Source organism: Scyliorhinus torazame, chromosome 14 (assembly GCF_047496885.1).
Source record: "Scyliorhinus torazame isolate Kashiwa2021f chromosome 14, sScyTor2.1, whole genome shotgun sequence".
In the NCBI taxonomy this organism is placed as follows: domain Eukaryota; kingdom Metazoa; phylum Chordata; class Chondrichthyes; order Carcharhiniformes; family Scyliorhinidae; genus Scyliorhinus; species Scyliorhinus torazame.
Genome location: NC_092720.1, coordinates 213,952,870 through 213,965,508, shown reverse-complemented (window position 1 = coordinate 213,965,508; position 12,639 = coordinate 213,952,870). Strand labels below are relative to the sequence as shown.

At 55.1% G+C, this 12,639-nt stretch overlaps 1 protein-coding gene across 1 annotated transcript in view; it reads left to right on the top strand.

Moving 5' to 3' along the window:
* The first annotated feature begins 3,975 nt into the window (after positions 1 to 3,975).
* The window catches only part of LOC140390477 (butyrophilin subfamily 1 member A1-like), a 104,586-nt gene continuing 95,922 nt past the window's right edge, over positions 3,976 to 12,639 (top strand). The window contains exon 1 of the mRNA XM_072475640.1: positions 3,976 to 4,357. The gene's annotated coding sequence lies outside the window, so the exon portion shown is untranslated. The remainder of the gene's footprint in view (positions 4,358 to 12,639) is intronic.

The window sequence follows — 12,639 nt, the reverse complement described above, 5'->3', positions numbered from 1 at the left end:
AAAATGGTGGTCCTTCCGAGGTTTCTTTTTGTGTTCCAGTGCCTCCCTGTACTGATTACAAAGGCCTTTTTAAAAAAGGTGGACAAGAGTATTATGAGCTTTGTGTGGGCTGGAAAGACCCCAAGAGTAAAGAGGGGGTTCCTGCAGCGCAATAGGGACAGAGGGGGACTGGCACTGCCGAGTCTAAGTGATTAGTATTGGGCCGCCAACGTGTCAATGATATGTAAGTGGATGAGGGAAGGGGAAGGAGCGGCGTGGAAAAGACTGGAGATGGCGTCCTGTAGGGGAACTAGCTTAAAAGCACTGGCGACGGTGCCGTTACCGTTCTCCCCGAAAAAATACACCACAAACCCAGTGGTGGTGGCAACTCTGAAAATTTGGGGGCAGTGGAGACAACATAAGGGAGTGACGGGTGCCTCAGTGTGGTCCCCGATAAGGAACAACCATAGGTGGGGGATAGATGGGGGATTTAAATCTTGGCAGCGAGCAGGAATTGCGAAATTGAAGGACTTGTTCTTAGACGGGACGTTCGCGAGTCTGGGAGCACTGACAGAAAAATATGGGTTGCCACCTGGGAATGCATTTCGCTATATGCAAGTGAGGGCATTTGTGAGGCAACAGGTGAGGGAATTTCCGCAGCTCCCGGCGCAAGAGATTCAGGACAGAGTGATTTCGGGGGCATGGGTGGGTGATGGTAGTGTCAGATATATATAGGGAAATGAGAGACGAGGGGGAGACGATGGTAGAGGAGCTGAAGGGAAAATGGGAGGAGGAGCTGGGGGAAGAGATTGAGGAGGGGCTGTGGGCAGATGCCCTAAGTAGGATAAACTCTTCATCCTCGTGTGCCAGGCTCAGCCTGATACAATTCAAGGTTCTACACAGGGCGCATATGACGGGAGCAAGGCTGAGTAGATTTTTTGGAGTGGAGGATAGGTGCGGGAGATGCGCGGGAAGCCCGTCGAACCACACCCACATGTTTTGGTCATGTCCGGTATTGCATGGGTTCTGGGTGGGTGTGGCAAAAGTGATCTCGAAGGTGGTGGGGGTCCGGGTCAAACCAAGCTGGGGGTTGGCTATATTTGGGGTTGCAGATGAGCCGGGAGTGCAGGAGGCGAGAGAGGCCGACGTGTTGGCCTTTACGTCCCTAGTAGCCCGGCGAAGGATTCTACATATGTGGAAAGAAGCTAAGCCCCCGGGTGTGGAGGCCTGGATCAACGACATGGCAGGGTTTATAAAACTGGAGCGGATAAAATATGCATTAAGAGGTTCGGCTCAGGGGTTCACCGGGCGGTGGCAACCGTTCCTCGACTATCTCGCAGAGCGATAAGGGAAAATAGGAAAGGCAGCAGCAGCAGCCCAGGGGGGAAGGGGGGGGGGGCCTCATTTGGGTCTTCAGGGGTTTTATGTGTGTGTTTATATATTAGTTATTTATATTTGATTTCACAAAGTTACTATTTTAGTTATTATTTCTGTCGTTTCTTATTTTGTTGTTGGCAGTTGCCGTTAGTTAGCATATTATTTATTTAAAAAACGATCAATGTATATATTATTACAAAGTTGTAAAATGGGAAATTTTTGTTTGATCGAAAAACTTTAATAAAATATATTTTTTTAAAAAAAGAGTGTACTGCCAAAATTCCACCAGCACATCTCCTGTCCCACCAGAGGCGACAACACTCTTGACCACTGCTACTCAAAAATCAAGGGCGCCTACCGTTCCATCCCCCGACCGCACTTTGGGAAATCAGACCATAAGACGGTGCTCCTTGTCCCGGCATACAAGCAGAAACTCAAGCGGGAGAATCCAGCTAGAAGGTTGTGCAGTGTTGGTCCGAGGAGACAGAAGAGCTCTTACATGACTGCTTAGAGACAGTGGCTGGTCCATATTTAAGAACTCAGCGAACAACTTAAATGAGTATGCCACCACCGTCACAGACTTCATCAGCAAATGTATGGACGACTGCGTGCCAAAGAAAGCAGTATGTGCGTTCCCCAACCGGAAACCATGGCTTAATCGCGAGATTGACTCCCTACTGAAGGACAGATCTGAGGCGTTCAAGGCAGACGACCCTGACCTATACAAGAAATCCAGGTACGACCTCCGCAAAGCCATCAGAGATGCCAAGAGAGAATATCAAACCAAGCTAGAGTCACAGACAGATGCTCGGCAGTTGTGGCAAGGACTAAACAACATAACGGGCTACAAAGCAAAGCCAAACAGTATCTCTGGCAGCTGCGCACCCCTCCCCGATGAACTCAATGCATTCTATGCTCGGTTCGAACAGGTAACCAACAATCCGCTGTCAAGTGCCCCAGCAGCCCATAATTCACCCATACCCACCATCACGGCTTCCAAAGTCAGATTGGCCTTCCTGAAAGTGAACCCTCGAAGGCGACGGACCCGGACGGGATCCCTGGTCGTGCACTCAGAGCCTGTGCGGACCAGCTGGCAGAGGTATTCGTGGACATTTTTAACCTGTCCCTACTCCACTCCGAGGTCCCCACCTGCTTGAAGAAGGCCACCATCATACCGGTATCAAAGAAGAACCAGGCAACATGCCTCAATGACTACCGACCAGTGGCCCTGACTCCAGTCATAATGAAGTGCTTCGAGAGGTTGATCATGAAGCGCATCACCTCCATACTCCCAGAACGCCTTGATCCACTGCAATTCGCATACCGCTGCAACCAGTCCACATCAGACACCATTTCCCTGGCCCTACACTCATCCCTAGAGAATCTCGAAAACAAGGACTCCTACATCAGACTCCTATTTATTGACTACAGCTCCGCCTTCAACACCATAATCCCAGCCAAGCTCATATCAAAGCTCCAAAACCTAGGACTTGGCTCCCCACTCTGCAACTTGATCCTCGATTTTCTGACCAACAGACCACAATCAGTAAGAATGAACAACACCTCCTCCACAATAGTCCTCAACACCGGCGCCCCGCAAGGCTGCGTACTTGGCCCCCTACTCTACTCCCTGTACACACACGACTGCGTGGCAAAACTTGGTTCCAACTCCATCTACAAGTTTGCTGATGATACGACGATAGTGGGCCGGATCTCGATAATGACGAGTCCGAATACAGGAGGGAGATAGAGAATCTAGTGGAGTGGTGCAGCGACAACAATCTCTCCCTCAACGCCAGCAAAACTAAAGAGCTGGTAATTGACTTCAGGAAGCAAAGTACTGTACATACCCCTGTCAGCATCAACGGGGCCAAGGCGGAGATGGTTCGCAGTTTCAAATTCCTAGGAGTGCACATCTCCAAAATTCTGTCCTGGTCCACCCACGTCAACGCTACCACGAAGAAAGCACAAGGCCTATACTTCCTCAGGAAACTAAGGAAATTTGGCATGTCCACATTAACCCTTACCAACTTTTACAGATGCACCATCGAAAGCATCCTATCGGGCTGCATCACAGCCTGGAATGGCAACTGCTCGGTCCAGGACCGCAAGAAACTTCAGAGAGTCGTGAACACCGCCCAGTCCATCACACGAACCTGCCTCCCATCCATTGACTCCATCTACACCTCCCGCTGCCTGGGGAAAGCGGGCAGCATAATCAAAGATCCCTCCCACCCGGCTTACTCACTCTTCCAACTTCTTCCATCGGGCAGGAGATACAGAAGTCTGAGAACACGCACGAACAGACTCAAAAACAGCTTCTTCCCCACTGTCACCAGAATCCTAAATGACCCTCTTATGGACTGACCTCGTTAACACTACACCCTGTATGCTTCATCCGATGCCAGTGCTTATGTAGTTACATTGTATATGCTGTGTTGCCCTATTATGTATTTTCTTTTATTCCCTTTTCTTCCCATGTACTTAATGATCTGTTGAGCTGCTCGCAGAAAAATACTTTTCACTGTACCTCGGTACACGTGACAATAAACAAATCCAATCCAATCCAACACAGTGTTGTGAGGCTGTGAGATTGTGAGGCAGGGTCAGTGATTGAGGGAGAATGTTCTGGAATTCTGCACACCTGCTTCTCAGCCTCTTACCCAATCCAGATCTCAGTGCAAAGTGTGGAATTCAAATAGCCCCGAAAATAATGATGGTGCCGCCGTGAAATATATTCAACAACCTTCACTTTGCGAATGAAATCCTTGTTTTGAGGCGACACAGAGTGAATTGTCCGGGGATTATTATGAAATAGTGATTGATGTGCGATTACAGACTGGGTCCAAACCAGGACCCATCCCTCAATTCAGGAAGTCAGTGAAAAGCGAAAGTGAAAGTTTCCAGGGCGGGACGAGCTGTTGTTGGGAACATTTTTCCTCTTCACAGATCTGTTGGGAAAAGGCGGAAAGTCTTGGATCAGGTTGTGGGAAAGTCCGAGGTGAGTCCCAAATCTTTATTTTGGGGAGGGTTTATTTCCTGTGGGATTGGGTGTTTTTTATTCAGGCTGAAAGGTGCCGATCAAATGGAAGGAATTGAAGTGGGAGCGGCTGCAGGTTGTCCAGGGAGAAACTTTCCAAACTGTGCAGTGCTGGAGAGAGAGTGGAAGTGGCTCCTCTCAGGAGAAGGGAGCGGGAGCCAGAGGAGATTTCCAACCTGAAACCGTCAGAGTCAAACCCGCGACCAGAGAGAGAGACGGAGATGAAAAGGAGGAACAGAGTCTTGTGACGGTCATTCCATTAAACTTGACACATTTATATTTCTAATAACCCAACCCTGTCGGTAGTTGTGGCGCCTCCTTTCTGGAAACAAATCTTTAATTTCAGAGTTTCTCTTGTGCTAAAACCTCCGATTCCATTCTGTCCCATCGCAGATGTTTCACCTCTGAGAGCGGTGACTTCAGCTGCTGCACCCCCCCCCCCCCTCAACAAACTCCCCCCCCCCTCAACAAACTCCCCCCCCCCTCAACAAACTCCCCCCCCCCCCCCCCCCCCCTCAACAAACTCCCCCCCCCCCCCCTCAACAAACTCCCCCCCCCCCCTCAACAAACTCCCCCCACCCCCCTCAACAAACTCCCCCCCCCCTCAACAAACTCCCCCCCCCCCAACAAACTCCCCCCCCCCTCAACAAACTCCCCCCCCCCCCCTCAACAAACTCCCCCCCCCCCCCTCAACAAACTCCCCCCCCCCCTCAACAAACTCCCCCCCCCCCCCCCCCTCAACAAACTCCCCCCCCCCCCCCCTCAACAAACTCCCCCCCCCCCCTCAACAAACTCCCCCCCCCCCCTCAACAAACTCCCCCCCCCCCCTCAACAAACTCCCCCCCCCCCCTCAACAAACTCCCCCCCCCCCTCAACAAACTCCCCCCCCCCCCTCAACAAACTCCCCCCCCCCCCTCAACAAACTCCCCCCCCCCCCAACAAACTCCCCCCCCCCAACAAACTCCCCCCCCCCCCCTCAACAAACTCACCCCCCCCCCTCAACAAACTCACCCCCCCCCCTCAACAAACTCCCCCCCCCTCAACAAACTCCCCCCCCTCAACAAACTCCCCCCCCCTCAACAAACTCCCCCCCCCCCTCAACAAACTCCCCCCCCCCCCTCAACAAACTCCCCCCCCCTCAACAAACTCCCCCCCCTCAACAAACTCCCCCCCCCCTCAACAAACTCCCCCCCCCCCCCTCAACAAACTCCCCCCCCCCCCCTCAACAAACTCCCCCCCCCCCCTCAACAAACTCCCCCCCCTCAACAAACTCCCCCCCCTCAACAAACTCCCCCCCCCTCAACAAACTCCCCCCCCCTCAACAAACTCCCCCCCCCTCAACAAACTCCCCCCCCTCAACAAACTCCCCCCCCCCTCAACAAACTCCCCCCCCCTCAACAAACTCCCCCCCCCCTCACAAACTCCCCCCCCCCTCAACAAACTCCCCCCCCCTAACAAACTCCCCCCCCCCCTCAACAAACTCCCCCCCCCCCCTCAACAAACTCCCCCCCCCCCTCAACAAACTCCCCCCCCCCCCCTCAACAAACTCCCCCCCCCCCCTCAACAAACTCCCCCCCCCCCCTCAACAAACTCCCCCCCCCCCCCCCAACAAACTCCCCCCCCCCCTCAACAAACTCCCCCCCCCCCTCAACAAACTCCCCCCCCCCCCTCAACAAACTCCCCCCCCCCTCAACAAACTCCCCCCCCCCCCTCAACAAACTCCCCCCCCCCCAACAAACTCCCCCCCCCCTCAACAAACTCCCCCCCCCCTCAACAAACTCCCCCCCCTCAACAAACTCCCCCCCCCCCTCAACAAACTCCCCCCCCCTCAACAAACTCCCCCCCCCTCAACAAACTCCCCCCCCCCCCTCAACAAACTCCCCCCCCCCCTCAACAAACTCCCCCCCCCCCTCACAAACTCCCCCCCCCCTCAACAAACTCCCCCCCCCCTCAACAAACTCCCCCCCCCCTCAACAAACTCCCCCCCCTCAACAAACTCCCCCCCCTCACAAACTCCCCCCCCCCAACAAACTCCCCCCCCTCAACAAACTCCCCCCCCCCCCTCAACAAACTCCCCCCCCCCCCCAACAAACTCCCCCCCCCCTCAACAAACTCCCCCCCCCCCCCCTCAACAAACTCCCCCCCCCCCCTCAACAAACTCCCCCCCCCCCCAACAAACTCCCCCCCCCCCCTCAACAAACTCCCCCCCCTCAACAAACTCCCCCCCCCCTCAACAAACTCCCCCCCCCCTCAACAAACTCCCCCCCCCCCTCAACAAACTCCCCCCCCCCCCCTCAACAAACTCCCCCCCCCCCCTCAACAAACTCCCCCCCCTCAACAAACTCCCCCCCCTCAACAAACTCCCCCCCCCTCAACAAACTCCCCCCCCCTCAACAAACTCCCCCCCCTCAACAAACTCCCCCCCCCTCAACAAACTCCCCCCCCCCTCAACAAACTCCCCCCCCCCTCAACAAACTCCCCCCCCCTCAACAAACTCCCCCCCCCCCCTCAACAAACTCCCCCCCCCTCAACAAACTCCCCCCCCCTCAACAAACTCCCCCCCCTCAACAAACTCCCCCCCCTCAACAAACTCCCCCCCCCTCAACAAACTCCCCCCCCCTCAACAAACTCCCCCCCCCCCCTCAACAAACTCCCCCCCTCAACAAACTCCCCCCCCCTCAACAAACTCCCCCCCCCTCAACAAACTCCCCCCCCCCCCCTCAACAAACTCCCCCCCTCAACAAACTCCCCCCCCCTCAACAAACTCCCCCCCCCTCAACAAACTCCCCCCCCCTCAACAAACTCCCCCCCCTCAACAAACTCCCCCCCCCTCAACAAACTCCCCCCCCCCCTCAACAAACCCCCCCCCTCAACAAACCCCCCCCCTCAACAAACCCCCCCCCTCAACAAACCCCCCCCCCTCAACAAACCCCCCCCCTCAACAAACCCCCCCCCTCAACAAACCCCCCCCTCCTCAACAAACCCCCCCCCTCAACAAACCCCCCCCTCAACAAACCCCCCCCTCAACAACCCCCCCCCTCAACAAACCCCCCCCCTCAACAAACCCCCCCCCTCAACAAACCCCCCCTCAACAAACCCCCCCTCAACAAACCCCCCCCTCAACAAACCCCCCCCTCAACAAACCCCCCCCCCCTCAACAAACCCCCCCCCCTCAACAAACCCCCCCCCCTCAACAAACCCCCCCCCCTCAACAAACCCCCCCCCCTCAACAAACCCCCCCCCTCAACAAACCCCCCCCCTCAACAAACCCCCCCCCCTCAACAAACCCCACCCCCCCTCAACAAACCCCACCCCCCCTCAACAAACCCCACCCCCCCCTCAACAAACCCCCCCACCTCAACAAACCCCCCACCCTCAACAAACCCCCCCCCCCTCAACAAACCCCCCCCCCTCAACAAACCCCACCCCCCCTCAACAAACCCCACCCCCCCTCAACAAACCCACCCCCCTCAACAAACCCCCCCGAACGCGCCCCCCCCCCCCGAAACGCGCCACCCCCCCCGAACGCGCCCCCCCCCCCCCGAACGCGCCACCCCCCCCCGAACGCGCCACCCCCCCCCCCGAACGCGCCACCCCCCCCGAACGCGCCACCCCCCCGAACGCGCCACCCCCCCCGAACGCGCCACCCCCCCCGAACGCGCCACCCCCCCCCGAACGCGCCACCCCCCCCGAACGCGCCACCCCCCCCGAACGCGCCACCCCCCCCGAACGCGCCACCCCCCCCGAACGCGCCACCCCCCCCCCGAACGCGCCACCCCCCCCGAACGCGCCACCCCCCCCCGAACGCGCCACCCCCCCCCGAACGTGCCACCCCCCCCCGAACGCGCCACCCCCCCCACCCTCCTGAACACCCTCACCCCCCACCCTCCTGAACACCCTCACCCCCCCCACCCTCCTGAACACCCTCACCCCCCCCACCCTCCTGAACACCCTCACCCCCCCACCCTCCTGAACACCCTCACCCCCCCACCCTCCTGAACACCCTCACCCCCCCACCCTCCTGAACACCCTCACCCCCCCTACCCTCCTGAACACCCTCACCCCCCCCACCCTCCTGAACACCCTCACCCCCCTCCTCCGATCCTCTCCTCCCCCTCCGAGCCTCTCCACTTTCCCCCCCCCTCCGAACCTCTCCACTTTCCCCCCCCCCCTCCGAACCTCTCCACTTCCCCCCCCCCCCTCCGAACCTCTCCACTTCCCCCCCCCCCCGAACCTCTCCACTTCCCCCCCCGAACCTCTCCACTCCCCCCCCCCCCCCCGAACCTCTCCACTTCCCCCCCCCCCCCGAACCTCTCCACTTCCCCCCCCCCGAACCTCTCCACTCCCCCCCCCCCCCCGAATCTCTCCACTTCCCCCCCCCCCCCGAACCTCTCCACTTCCCCCCCCCCCCCCCGAACCTCTCCACTTCCCCCCCCCCCCCGAACCTCTCCACTTCCCCCCCCCCGAACCTCTCCACTTCCCCCCCCCCCCCCCTCCAAACCTCTCCACTTTCCCCCCCCCCCTCCGAACCTCTTTCCCCCCTCCCCCACCGAACCTCTCCACTCCCCCACTTGCTTTAAGAGGGATAAGTGAGGGGCTTGATTTTGTTACCGTTATGACGGCTGGTTACCGTCAACTCCTGTGGGGGGCAAGGTGGGGAGGTTGGTTGGGGTATGGGGGTGGGGAGGGTTCAGGGATTGGTATTGGCTTTATTTGATTTTGTAATGTTACGTGTTTTAAATGTACAAAATGTTAAAATTTGAATAAAAATACTTATTTAAAAAATAAAGAATTCTAGAGTCAGCAGGCAGCACGTAGCACAGTGGTTAGCACTGTGGCTTCACAGCACCAGGGTCCCATGTTCGATTCCCCGCTGGGTCACTGTCTGTGTGGAGTCTGCACGTTCTCCCCGTGTCTGCGTGGGTTTCCTCCGGGTGCTCCGGTTTCCTCCCACAGTCCAAAGACGGGCAGGTTAGGTGGATTGGCCATGATAAATTGCGCTTGGTGACCAAAAAGGTTAGGAAGGGTTACTGGGTTATGGGGATAGGGTGGAAGTGAGGGCTTAAGTGGGTCGGTGCAGACTCGATGGGCCAAATGGCCTCCTTCTGCACTGTACGTTTTATGTTTTTGAGGTGGGCAGGGGCAGGCGGGGGGGGGGGGGGGGGGGGCGGTGGTGATGTGGAGAGGGTTCAGACGGGAAACTGGAGTTGAGACCACAATCAGATCAACCTTTATCTTGTCGAATAGCGGAGCAGCTCAGTGGGGTGACTGGCCTATCGTTGCTCCTACTTCTGGTGTAATAATATTTATCAGCACCTTTAAGGTCTATAACATCCTAAGGTGCTACAGAGGAACATTATAAAACAAAGAATGACACCAAGTCACAATAGGGGGTTATTGGAATAGGTGATCTGAAGCTTGATCAAAAATGTCATTTTTAAGGAGTTTCTTAAGGCGGAAAGCAAGTTGGAGGGATGGTGTTCCAGAGCTGAAACCAGCTTTTTATTACCACATTTTTAGCAAAACCAAATTCAAATTCTCCAAATCACTGTAAGATTTGAATCCCATTCTCTGGGTTATTAGTCCAAGCCACTAGATTACTAGACCTTGTCGTGGGAAAGATGCCTGGATGAATTTCATCAATTTCCTTTTTTAGTTCCAAAAAGACTAAATTGCTTCACTTTAACTCCAACTTCTTCAATCTTTCCTCAGTATCACTTTCTGATACCTTCTTACAATGAGGTGGTGATTTTATCCCCGATATCTGATCTTGTTATCAGTAACTTAATTGGTTTCCGTCACCCCAACTTGCCATTGAATAATGGTGGTGGAATCTGAAACAAAAACAGAAAATGCTGGACAATCTCAGCAGGTCTGGCAATAACTGTGGAGAGAGAAGAGAGCTAACGTTTCCAGTCTGAATGACTCTTTGTCAAAGCTTTGAGCTTTGACAAAGAGTCATCCAGACTCAAAACGTTAGCTCCCTTCTCTCTCCACAGATGCTGTCAGACCTGCTGAGATTGTCTAATATTTTCTGGGTTTTTTTGCCATTTAATAACTTTGGTTTGGACAAGACTTAACCAATTAAGGCAAAAGCAGGGCTCTCTGGATAGTACATTTTAAAGAAGTTTATCAAAGGAAGAAAGGCATACTTTGTACAACTTCATAAGGATGTGGGTTGTACAGTAGCACAGTGGTTAGCACTGTTGCTTCACAGCTCCAGGGTCCCAGGTTCGATTCCCGGCTCGGGTCTGTCTGTGCGGAGTCTGCACGTTCTCCCCGTGTCTGCGTGGGTTTCCTCCGGGTTCTCTCGTTTCCTCCCATGGTCCAAAGATGTGCAGGTTAGGTGGATTGGCCATGATAAATTGCTCTTCGTGTCCAAAAAGGTTAGGTGGGGTTACTGGGTTACGGGAATAGGATGGAGATGTGGGCTTAAGTGGGATGCTCTTTCCAAGGGCCGGTGCAGACTCGAAGGGCCAAATGGCCTCCTTCTGCACTGTAAATACTATGAATCTATTATGATCAGTCCGTAGAAACAACCCTCTCAGAACTCCTTGTTTGACAGTAATTCTCTTGGAATTGTGCCTCGGGAGTCCTCAGTACTTGGCTAGGAAGAAACCCGTGGAACCTCTCCTTTTAACCCCCCAGTGACCATCACCTTGCATCCAAGTTGAGCGTGTTGTCAATTTAATAATTGGACCTTGCTGTTGCTAAGTTAATTTAGCTGGTTCCCAGTTAGATACGCCACCAGCTTTTATTATCTGAGGTAGTAATACTGTTTCACTTTCTCTCTCTCTGCTCCTGGACCATTCAATATTCATATTTTCAATTAATGTTTCTAAAGTCCAGTTCTTCTAAGTTTGAGATCCACTTTCGAAGTTTATCAGTTTCCAGATGCCATTGCTCGGACACCTATCTGGACTGTACGTTCTTTTCACAGACACAGAGAGCTGGATTCTCCCAAAATGGGACTATGTCCCCAGGCTGGCGTAAAAACGCTGGTGTTTTACTCCAGAGGTTCCTGTAAAAAAGATCAGCTGATTCAATGCCCTACAAGGGCCTAGCAGCGACCCGGAGTAAATCTCACAACTTTAGCTGCGGGTACGGGCCCCGCACTACCGGTTTGGAGTCCGCACATGTGCACGGCAGCGGCCTCCAGGGGCCGCGCTGAGCTCCATGGCGGACTCCGATCGCGGAGTCAGACGCAAAAATGAGCCCCCCCCCCCCCCGATCGTCGGCGTGCTCGATCACCTAACCGCGCGTATCTAACCCCCAGCTGCCTGTAAGGCCCCCCCCCCCGCCCCGGTATCCGATCCCCCAGCCCCTCCACCAGGGCGGCCGCAGACTGTGTTCGCAGCCGCCATACCAGCATCCCGACCGGCAATAGCAGGTTAGTTCCACGCCGTCGGGAACTCGGCCGGGCGGGAGCGGAGGATCGCTGGGCGGGCCACTGACAATGGACCCCCAGCCGCGCGGCGTACTCCGAGAACACGGCAATTTTCGGGTTCCGGAAAATCGCCGGACTGGCGCCGGGCCCGATTTCGGCGTGAAAATGTATCCACCATCCCCACGCCGAACGCGGTTTCGGCGCAGGGCTGCGGAGAATCCAGCCCAGAGACTTTGACTTCCACATACTTACAGTGAAAAATTTAAAACTACAAGTGTCTCTCATGCTGTCTATCGCTGACGAGTCCATTTGTTTCCAAATGGATATAAATCCTGTCCCTGAGAATTCTCACCAATAATTTACCTACTACCGACGTGAGGCTCACCAGCCTACAGATCCTGGATTGTCCCTGCTACCTTTCTTAAACAGCGGCACCACATTAGCTATTCCCTAGTCCTCTGGAATCTCACATGTAGCCAATGAGGATAGAAAGATGTCAGTCAAGGCCCCAGCAATCTCCTCCCTTGCTTCACTCAATATTCTGGGGTAAATCCCATCCGGCCCAGGAGATTTATCTAGCTTAATATCTTTTAAAAGACCCAATGCCTCCTCCTTTTTGATGTCAACATGTCCCAGACTATCCACACACCCTACCCAAGAATCATCTTCCACAAAGTCCTTTTCTTTGGTGAACACGGATGCAAAGTATCCATTCAGTACTTTGCCTATTTCCTCTGGCTCAACACATAGCTTTCCCCCACTGTCCTTAAATGGTCCAATCCTTGCCCTGGCCACCCTCTTGCTTTTTACATATGAATAAAAAGTTTTGGGATTCACCTTAATCCTACTCGCCAAA